Source organism: Oncorhynchus gorbuscha, linkage group LG01, assembly GCF_021184085.1.
Source record: "Oncorhynchus gorbuscha isolate QuinsamMale2020 ecotype Even-year linkage group LG01, OgorEven_v1.0, whole genome shotgun sequence".
Lineage (NCBI taxonomy): Eukaryota > Metazoa > Chordata > Actinopteri > Salmoniformes > Salmonidae > Oncorhynchus > Oncorhynchus gorbuscha.
The window spans coordinates 54873972-54886109 of NC_060173.1; positions in this window are offsets into that span (position 1 = coordinate 54873972).

Sequence of the window (12138 nt, forward strand, 5' to 3'; positions counted from 1 at the left end):
GGGAGCTGTTCTGCGAGTGGTCAAATAAAAAAATCAACAAAAGTAGATAGAGGGGCCGTTACTGCATCAATGCCCGCTACAATAGGGCCCCTGGAGGTTGTGTAACATTCTTGTGTAACTTCGGCAAAGTATAGAAAGTGGCAATTTTAGGGTGTTGAATAGCCAAAAACGTTGGTAAATGTTGGTAATTACATTTTTGCATCTGAGCTCCTAGAGTGTGCGGCTCTCTTTTATTTTCAAGTTCATTCATTATAGTCATTTGTGCCATGGCTGTATGTAAAAAGAAGTCTGAGTCCTTGACTTTTTTCCCAGCTGCGTGTGTTTGTAGGAGACACCTGTGTTCCCCTCGACATATGTTGCTCTGTAGAAACTTGTTCTCTTTCCAACTTGAATCAATACAACTATATACTTAAATCTCTCCTGTTCTGAGAATGTTTGCTTATTTCATTACTTCCATTTGACAAGAAATTAGCACGGGTAGACGAGGAGCCTCACTCAAGCAGTCATCTCACAGCAGTCTCGCGAGAGTCCTCCCACCTGTCCGAGCTTAACAATGGACCGATGTAAAGAGTATAAAGAGGTATACTGAGGGGGTTCCTACTACAGATGCAGGAATTCCCACATGTAGGAACGACCCGAATTGCAAGCTGCAATTTCACCCATCTCGCTAAGTTAGCTAAGTTTGATATATCCAGGGGAATAGCGTATCTCCTTTTATAAACATGTCTCGCCATAGCTAACGTTACCTGGCTATATACAGAACATGTGCATTTGTTTATTCATTAAAATGAGTCAGTCCATATATATAGCCTAAGTTGACAAATTTCCCATGATGCTTAATTAGCCTACTTGCTGCTTGAATACAGACACATTTCTCAATAACACCATGTATCCTTGTACGCTGACTGTATTAGACTAGTTTACGATATGTTTGCTATGTATTGTTCTAGTGGTAGTGTGATACACTCATCTTGTTGGTTGGAGATGTCTAAAAAGACTCATAAGCCCCATAAGGGTGTGGATGTCCCGATTGTGGACATTTGCCGCAGGAGTTTGGGCTGCCAACATACCCTGATGAAGACAGCTTGGCTGTCGAAACGTTGGTAATTACATTTTTGCATCTGAGCTCCTAGAGTGTGCGGCTCTCTTTTATTTTCAAGTTTTCTACTCCGCTAGCCAGCACCTCGCCTAAATAGGTAAATAGGCGTTTCTTTTTCTTCGAGATTATAATGAATGAACTACCTGAGGACCTGAAAAAAAATCCATCTCTACGGTCAAGCAGGGCCAGGCTGATTTGCAGGTATCGGTCAGTGAAATCAAAATCAGGCTTGATTAAGCAGAGGAGAGAATATCAACATTGGAGGATGACAACATCGAACTGAAAAAAGAACAGAAAAATGAGACTGAGAGTGACAGAAAAAATATGAAGATTTATGGAACCATATGCAAGATACCATCAATAGAGATCATCCCCAAAACATCAGACGGGTGTTCCTGTGATAGAGAATGGAGACAGTGAAACCGAGAGAAGGAGTGCAACAAGTTGTTCGGGAAGCAATTGAACTGGAAGGTGATGCGCCGATCCTATGGCCTGGTCGCGGACGAGGGGAGACGACACCGGCAAGACTGCTGCTCGTTCGCTTTCTGGGGGACACGGAGCGAGAGAGAAGGTGTTATCTTCGTCTTCGGCGGGGTTTATCGGCGGTTGGCAGCCAACGTTATGGTGCATTACCGCCACCTACTCTACTGGAGTGTGGGCCAGAGACAGGGAGAAACTAAATCCTACCTGCCAGTTTCTCTTCAAAAAGACAAAACTAAATATTTGAGATGGTATCTAATGACGTTCTACTCAATATACTCATTAAACTAATTTCCTGTATCCCCATATCCCTCATACTAGATCTCAGCCTCTCTTTTTCCCTCTCATACTGCCCATGCTGTATCAATACATGCTCCACTGTCTCTGTTTCCTGGCAATAATCACACTTTCCTGGGATGCTTTCCTATCACATTTAAAGTCTTATTCAACCGGCTGTGTCCCACCCTTGTAAAAATAGCCTCTCTTCTGTCCCATCCTGCCGTCGACCCTCCTCCCCGACTTTCCTCTGTACTTGGAATAAATGCTTGACCTTAGTTTCTCTATTCCATTGCTCCTGCTATCTTTGCACTACCGCTGTCCATATCAGTCCCATCTCCCTCGCCTGGGTATTACCCACCCACCCGAAGCTCGTGTTCTGTCCTTGCTCATGTTCCCAGCATGCCTGTACAACCCCTTTCGCAGGATGAGACACCCCAAGTCTCTGTAGGTTGACCCAATAATTCATTCCCAGCTGCCGTCTCCTAATCTGCAATGGCATATCCCCCACCTCCATCGGTAGTGCAGCCACAGTGGAGGTCCGAAATGCCCCACTGCAGAGTCCTTGCCCCTGTATGGCATCTAGCCTTTCCAATGAGGTCCGGACTGCCGAACCATACGCTATACAGCCATAGTCTAGTATAGATTGGATCAATGCAACATACATGGTCCTCAATGAGGAACGCCCAGCCCCCCACTCCTTCCCTGTCAGACAGCGCATCACATTTAGCACCTTCTTACACTTTCCCACCACTCTCTCAATGTGTTCTGCCCAGGTCAGCCTAGTGTCAAAGTATACCCCAAGGAACTTAAACACAACCCTGGTTTCTCCCATATAACCTCAAGTGTACCTCATCTCCCACCTTCCTCCTAGTATAGAACACTGTCTGAGTTTTCTACAGAGAACCTGAATCCCCACATTAATGACCACTTCTCGAACTCATCAATTGCTTCCTGTACCTTCCTGACTATGCACGCCAAATTTCTTCCCCTCTTCCATAAGGCCCCATCATCTGCAATATCCCAATATCCGTCTGTATGTGAGAGTAAACATAATTGATCATGATTGAGAACAACAGAGGACTAATCAGGCTCCCCTGCAGTGTACCGTTATCTCCCAGCTAGCTGCCTGATAGAGACTTCCCCACCCCCACCCTGGATAGACCTTCCAAACTGTCACGTTCTGACCATAGTTCTGTTATTTTATCTTTGTTTTAGTATGGTCAGGGCGTGAGTTGGGTGGGCAGTCTGTTTGTTTTTATATGTTGGTTTTTGAGTTCGGCCTAGTATGGTTCTCAATCAGAGGCAGCTGTCAATTGTTGTCCCTGATTGAGAATCATACTTGGGTTTAGCACCAGCGGAGAACATCAGCCATATCCCCGGTGAGTGTGCATATTCACTGGGTCAGTGCCCCTTTTGTTTGTTTTTGGACAATCTTTTCTCCTCCAGGTTAGATGCAGGACATATTGTATTTGTGTTTCCTCTTTTCGCAGGCTGATTACATGGATCAGCCAGCATAGTTTTTATTGATCTGTTTGTCAGTGTCAGCAGAGTTGGCTACCCTGTCATTTTTGTAGTATTAAAAAAGAAGGTGTGCGCGCACTTGGGTGTTCGGTTCCAGTACGAAATTACATCTACTTTCTCCCCTGGACCATGTCTTTGTGCAAACAAACAAACGATTGGATTGTCTCTAACAAATCAGAGTATCAAAGTCAATGATGAATTTTCAAACTGTCGTTTTACCCATGTGTGTTCTGGCTCTGGCCCAACCCATTGGTTTCTAGGCAGATCAGATTGGCTCGAATGTGTTCCCATTCGGTGAAGGGTCGGGGAGGTACACGCTCATTGTGTGCTTTGCCCATGCTTCGTCAAAGGGCAGCGTGGTCCATTTTGGGCGATTCTGGGACAAGGAGAGCTCTCCTTCAAGGAGTGAATGGGAGTCAATTGAGTGCTAGCGCAAAATCCCAACATTAGCATGAATTTTATGAACAAGAAATACAACGTTACAAATCTTTTCCAGGATGCGAGACTTAACTTGTTCTCTGTAATATCGTATAGCTTTTGAATCGTGACATTACGTACTTCTGAGGAAAATACTCAGGTTTCTCATACTTTACTGTACTGAACACTACTGTACTGAACTCTACTGTACTCTAATTCTACTGTACTGAACTCTACTGTGCTGTAATTTGATGTCCAAACTTGTAAAACATCTGACATTTGATTGGTTCAGATTTGGTCCGGTCCAACCAAATTTGGTCTTGTTTGGGGGCAGAGCTCATTCAAATAGCCATTGTGTAGAACAGGGCTGGGCAATTGGCAGCATGCGACCCCCATTTTGAAGGCCCTCAGTCGGGGTCTCAACTTGCGAGTTAGAATAGTACAATGCTTAAGGTGCAAGTTCAACATTTGGTTGTGCATCAGTGTCAGTCACTGATAGTTCCATGTCAGCAATTATTTATTTTTAGATTGGTAGCAATCATGGTTGAATTAGAGGCCGGGAGCCCCCATTGATTTTGATAGTCAATGTCACTGCAAACATTTCACTGCACCCTATAGAAAAATGCGTAGAATTGCAGGAAATTAGCTGTAAAACAAAATGTGTATAATTGTACGAAATGAACTAATAAAATGGAAAAATTAGCTCTCTACTGTCAAGAGCAGAGCAGCTAATGTTTTCCTCCCAAGGTAGGGTGTGTGGTGGTGTATGGATGTGGGTACGCAGAACTGCGAGCAACTGCGGCCCCTCATGAGGAGTTCAGATTTTTTGTGGCCCCCACCCCCGTCAAAGTTACCCATCCCCGTGGTAGAATAATATTAAAATATGCAAAAGAAGGATATTGCATATTTATACCTTGTGTGTGCCTATTAGGATACATCACCATGAAGAGAACGACATTCATATCCATAATTAGGCATTTCTCTGCAGTAGAGATCAGGGACCCATGATGAAATTCCATTACTGCAGTTTTGTTACCGGGTGTAAATCCACTTCACTTACTGTAGTTCAATAACCAAAATATATATTTGTGTCATGTCACAGCTGACACCCCATTCTTTCTGCAGACATCATTGCATCTTAATTCGAGTAGGCTGTCATTGTAAATAAGAATTTGTTCTTAACTGACTTGCCTAATAAAATTTAAAAAATGCTTTGATGGCAGCTTTGCACACTCGTGGCATTCTCTTAACCAGGTTCACCTGGAATGCTTTTCCAACAGTCTTAAAGGAGTTCCCACATATGCTGAGCCGTTGTTGGTTGCTTTTTCTTCACTCTGCAGTCCATCTCATCCCAAACCATCTCAATTGGGTTGAGGTCGGGTGATTGTGGAGGCCAGGTGCAGCACTCCATCACTCTCTTTCTTGGTCAAATATACCTTATACAGCCTTATACAGCCTGGAGGTGTGTTGAAAACAAATTATAGTCCTACTATGCACAAATCAGATGGGACGGAATATTGCTGCAGAATGCTGTGTGCCTTGAATTCTAAATAAATCAGACAGTGTCGCCAGCAAATATTGTAAATATATTATGATCTTAGTTCACTAAAGTTTATTGCAACATACCGGCCGCCAATCTGTCTTCTTTCTTTCGTTTATACTAAATATGCAGTACATTATTCAATCCAGGAGATGGAGGAGTTGTATAAATAGGCACAGTCTAGGAATCGCCAGTGTTGCCTCTGCAGGCACTGTTGCCTCTCTGCAGGCTCTTGTCTGGTTGCTGTCCAGAAAGTATGAGGAATTGGGTGATGTGCAAATGGAATTCATGGGCAGAATTTCTGGCAACAGTATATTACAACTGATTTACAAATGCACACCTTGCTGTCCACTTAGTAAACTGTGATCAGAAGTATTATTTGTTTCACTTAAAAGGTAGGTAACATTAATGTAAAAAATATGTAACATATGAATTTGCATTAGTATACACATCAAAAGTCAGACTGCAAAGTTACACCTCACTTTTCTATTTTTCAAGTTAATACATAAAACCGATCATGTTTTTCGAGGGTGTGATGTATAATGGAGGACCCGGCAAGCTAGCCTATTGCCTATAATGTAAACCCCAATAGAAATAACTTCAAATGTAGAACTTCAAATAAAATAAAATAATTTGCACTCATTACTACAGGTTTCAATGACATTTTCAGCCAACTTACAGGCAAATACTTTATAAATGTATTGTTACAAATCAACTTGCAAGGTTGCTAGCCAACTATTTTTTTATTTTTTTTATTTCACCTTTATTTAACCAGGTAGGCTAGTTGAGAACAGGTTCTCATTTGCAACTGCGACCTGGCCAAGATAAAGCATAGCAGTGTGAACAGACAACACAGAGTTACACATGGAGTAAACAATTAACAAGTCAATAACACAGAGAAAAAAGGGGAGTCTATATACAATGTGTGCAAAAGGCATGAGGAGGTAGGGGAATAATTACAATATTGCAGATTAACACTGGAGTGATAAATGATCATGTACAGGTAGAGATATTGGTGTGCAAAAGAGCAGAAAAGTAAATAAATAAAAACTGTGGGGATGAGGTAGGTGAAAATGGGTGTGCTATTTACCAATAGATTATGTACAGCTGCAGCGATCGGTTAGCTGCTCAGCTAGCTGATGTTTGAAGTTGGTGAGGGAGATAAAAGTCTCCAACTTCAGCGATTTTTGCAATTCGTTCCAGTCACAGGCAGCAGAGTACTGGAACGAAAGGCGGCCGAATGAGGTGTTGGCTTTAGGGATGATCAATGAGATACACCTGCTGGAGCGCGTGCTACAGATGGGTGTTGCCATCGTGACCAGTGAGCTGAGATAAGGCGGAGATTTGCCTAGCATGGCCTTGTAGATGACCTGAAGCCAGTGGGTCTGGTGACGAATATGTAGCGAGGGCCAGCCGACTAGAGCATACAAGTCGCAGTGGTGGGTAGTATAAGGTGCTTTAGTGACAAAACGGATGGCACTGTGATAAACTGCATCCAGTTTGCTGAGTAGAGTGTTGGAAGCAATTTTGTAGATGACGTCGCCGAAATCGAGGATCGGTAGGATAGTCAGTTTTACTAGGGTAAGCTTGGCAGCGTGAGTGAAGGAGGCTTTGTTGCGGAATAGAAAGCCGATTCTTGATTTGATTTTCGATTTTGCTAATGTTATTCTATTAGCCTGATAATGCTATGTTAGCACTGCATGAGTTAGCCAGCTGATATTAACATCTAGCTTACAGCTACATTAAAGTAAACCAATGTTTTGGAAATACACAATGCCATCTAACCAGTTATCAAAGAACATTAGCTATTTGCAGTTATCATAGCCGGCAAGATAGCCAGTCAAATAACATTAGCTATTTAGCCAACTATCTATTAGCTTAGCCAGCCACCATTGTTATGGTTGGCAAACCAACTACTGGAGACCAGCTAGAACACAACTAACACAACTAAAACAACGCATTTTAAAAGCAAAGAGAGAGCAGAGACTTACAGATTGATGTTTGGGGCCCATGCGATGGTAAAACTTTAAAAGAGTGCAGGCTGAGTTAGCTTCCAAAGGGGAGGTGGGAAATTCAGAGCTCCGAGACAGGATTGTGATGAGTCACAGGTCTGGTGAAGGGTGCCAAAAAATGTCTGCACAGTGGCCTCCACCATTCTTACATGGAAGAAGTTTGGAACCACCAAGACTCTTCCTATAGCTGGCTCCCCAGCAAACTGAGCAATCGGGGGAGAAGGGCCTTGATAAGGGAGGCAACCTAGAACCCGATGGTCACTCTGAATGAGCTCCAGAGTTCCTTTGTGGAGATTTGAGAACGTTCCAGAAGGACAACCATCTCCGCAACACTCTGCCAAATCAGGCCTTTGTGGCAGAGTGGCCAGATGGAAGCCACTCCTCAGTAAAAAGCACATGACAGCCCGCTTGTAGTTTCCCGAAGGCACCTAAAGGACTCATACCATAAGAAACAATTCTCTGGTCTGATGAAACCAAGATTGAACTCTTTGGCCTGAATGCCAAGCGTCACGTCTGGAGGAAACCTGGCAACATCTCTACTGTGAAGCATGGAGGTAGCAGCATCATGCTGTGGGGATGTTATTCGGCGGCAGGAACTGGGAGATTAGCAAGGATCGAGGGAAAGATGAACAGAGAAAAGTACAGAGAGATCCTTGATAAAACCTGCTCCAGAGTGCTCAGGACCTCAGACCAGGGTGAAGGTTCAACTTCCAACAGGACAAAGACCTTAAGCACACAGCCAAGACAATGCAGGAGTGGCTTCGGGGCAAGTCTCCGAATGCCCTTGAGTGGCCCATCCAGAGCCCAGACTTGAACCTGATTGGAGAGACCTGTAAATAGCTGTACAGCGCCCCTCCTGTAAAGCACTGGAATCTTTTTTTCCCCACTCCAAAAAAAACACTTTATGAGACCTCTTGCCAGGATATGAGAGGTATTGTATTCTCTCTCTTCAGGTGTCTGGGGAGTCATAAAGGTACCCACGACAGGCATATCCATTGTCACTCAAAGCTGGGACCGAGAGACTGAAAAACAGCTTCTATCTCAAGGCCATCAGACTGGTATTGTCATTCCTGCTCCCGCTCTCTCTCTCTGGATTCTCGAGGGCGCCAGGCTGCCCTTCATTATGCACACCTGTCATTACACATAGCAGCAATCATTGGACTCACCTGGACTCCTTGCCTTTGTTGATTGCACCGTCTATAACTGTCTACTCCCCCATTTGTTCCCTGTGTCTGCATTAATGTTATGTGTTCACGTCCAGATGCTGTCCTGTCCTGTTCCATGTCCGTCGCCATTAAATGTTCACTCCTTGTACCTGCTTCTTGTCTCAGAGTCGACTCTTAAAGAATGCAGATACCACAAAAATAAGCATCAAGGAGTGTTGGTTGGTGACGTCGGATCCGGTCTTCCACACCTTAGTCTGCTTGAGAGGTCGTATTGCCTCTGTGGGCTCGGCAGGTGCCCACCCCACGTCACGCTTCTGCCGGACCGTCGGGCTCCCACGCCTGTCTGCATTAATGTTATGTGTTCACGTCCAGACGCTGTCCTGTCCTATGTCCATCGCCATTAAATGCTCACTCCTTGTACCTGCTTCTTGTCTCTAACTGTAAGGGTTGACTCTGCTAAACAGCCATCACTAACACAGAGAAGCTGTTGCCTACACACAGACTTTTAAATTGATCACTAGTCACTTTAATATTTACATATTTTGCATCACTCATCTCATACTGTATGTGTACACTGTATTTTATACCATCTATTGAATCTTGCCTATGCATCTTGCCCTGCCCTTTATCATTGCTCATCCATGTATTTATATGTCTACATTCCTTTTCTTAGATTTGTGTGTGTTAGGTAGTTGTTGTGGAATTGTTAGATTACATGTTAGATATTGCTGCACTGTCAGAACTAGAAGCACAAGCATTTCACTACACTCACAATAACATCTGCTAACCATGTGTATGTGACCAATAAAATTTGATTTGAGTAGGTGGCCTTTATTTTCTCCCCTTTCCTGCGTTGCACATAGTTGACGATCGTCAAAGATTCTGCTGTCAAGGGTAGATCCTGGCCATCTAGCTACAATGTTGGTGAGCTGACCTTTGTCATCACAGACAGCCTGCATGTTGGAGAAGTAACCTTTCCGATTACGGAATAGTTCTCCATTCTCGCCAACAGGGTTGGGCATAGGAATGTGTACATTCTATTGCCCCTAGTACACCTGGGAATTTAGCTCTCCTGTAAAATCTAGCTGCTGTTGGATGGAAGCGGGGTGAACAGGCAGTGGCTTGGGTGGTTATTGTCCTTGATGATCTTTTTGCCTTCCTGTGACATCGGGTGTTGTAGGTATCCTGGAGGGCAGGTAGTTTGCCCCTGGTGATGCGTTGTGCAGACTGCACCACCCTCTGGAGAGCCCTGCGGTTGTGGGCGGTGCAGTTGTACCAGGCGGTGATACAGCCCGACAGGTTGCTCTCGATTGTGCACAGAGTCTGACACAACTCAGGGGTTAAAGTTCTCCGTCACAGCGACCAATTTCCGTCATATGGATTCTGGAGAGGTCATTTTTTAGATCAGTGTAGATCTTTGATAAGAAAATATCTGGGGGGATGGGGGTGTGGTTTGGAGATGCCATAAGAGGGAAAGATGTATTCTGACAAGCAGTCAATGCACTACAATTGTTAATGCAATTGTGTGAAAACACTTATGAAAGCAGTTTTGGCCTTTGTTAAAAACAAATTGCTTGGCATAGTTAATTGCATGGCATAGTTTTACCAATGCAGTTTTTCAGGCATAGTTTAGGTGCAGCTGCGCAACAGAGCCCTTCTAAAGGGGCAATGTCATCTTAAAAATGGCAATAACATACTTTGTAATAGAAACAAACAAAAATGATTTATATATTTCATATTTACAATAAAATAATAAATCAGGATGTTGTGTTGTGTGGGGTAAATGTAGATGGACAAATCATTATTCAGCCTCTGTATATTTTATAGCCACTATGCCTCATCAGTTGGGCTACAGGTGGTAATGCTTATTGCTAATAGCACATCTGATAATATATACAATGCATAGGATATATGCATGTTCCAAATATTTTGACATGAATTTTTACAATATATTTTTGGGCCCATTTCTGGAGGTGGAAATTATATATTTAGATGGTGTCAGTATAATTTTATTTTCATACATTTTAGTGTAGAATGTCCTTTTATAATGTCACCAGAACTGAGCTTCTCAGTCCTTCCTAAGCAAGGGGACTGGAATTGGTCAAACTTGCAGTTTAATACATGCTCTTCCCCAAAAAGCATGATGGTCATGACTTTCTTACGTGAAAGGGGAGGTTAACTTGGCCCCAGACAATCGATCTGAGACGGACTTAAATTTCAGTCATGGGATTTGTTTATGCTTTAACCCCTACACAACTTGCTTAGCCAGGGAAGGACAGGATGCATTAACTGTTTTCCCAAAAAATGTTGATGGATCACCAGCAGAGTCTGAGATATAAATGAGAAAGTAGCTAGATTTAGCTTTCTTGATTGAGGAAGTGCATCTTATTCTCAATATAGCCTGAAAATCTGCCAATCAGCTACAAAGTCTTTTTTTTTGTGCCTTTGCCCAGGCCTGATTTCTCATCATAACAAGATATGAAAGTTCTATCGAGAACCAAGGATTTAAAAAATATATTTTACGCTAATGCATTTAAAGGGAGCATGTTTGTCTGCCAGAGAGATAGAAATAGATGAGAACAATAGCCAATTCAGGGTCAGGCATGTAGTTAATTGAGGAAAAGTAATGTGTCTCTTCATTATTATACAAGGCCCAGTGTTCATCTGTTTGGTATCTTTAATACATGCAATAGGACAGCGATCACTGAGATCATTAGCAAAGACACCACTGGACAAGTTTTTGTGGGGACTATTTGTCAGAATTAGGCCAATCGTGAGGAGTTTGATAGATATTTTTGCAAAACCCACACGGATGAATGTAATCAGTTGAGTCGGGTTAAAGTCCAGACAAATGTTTTTTAAATGGTCTGATATCTAAATGGTCTTAAAAATCCCTTAAGACGACTAATTCAGATGACAGAAAAGGAATATTCTCCCCATACCCACACGGCTCAGGCAGGGATTTATAATATTTTATTTATTCAAGGGGAACCCAATTGAGACTAGTGTCTCATTTACAAATGGTGCCCTGAGGACAAAATGTTTTCCATCAATACAAGAACGAAAGATAAAAACTACAAGACAGCTATAGATACATTACATCAGGTTATTACAACAAGTTATAATAATCAATTGAAACAACTGCACACTTCAGTAAATTCATTGAACTTGTAACGGTTTTCGTCGTCTGAAGAGGAATCGGACCAAAGCGCAGCGTGGTAAGTGTTCATGCTTTTTATTGAAACTGAACACTACAACAAAAATAACAAAGAGAATAACCGAAACAGTCCTGTAAGGTGCAAAACACTAAACAGAAATTAACTACCCACAAAAATCATGTGGGAAAAAGCTACCTAAGTATGGTTCCCAATCAGAGACAATGATAGACAGCTGTCCCTGATTGAGAACCATACCCAGCCAAAACAAAGAAATGCAAAAACATAGAAAAAGGACAGAATGCCCACCCAAATCACACCCTGACCAAACCAAAATAGAGACGTAAAAAGCTCTAAGGTCAGGGCGTGACAGAACTACAGAGTTTTAAACTGCCCTATTGGCACCAGTGAATCCAGGTGTAATTTGTTTTGTAAGGCATTCTATAACTGTGGTGCGTTAAAACTAAAA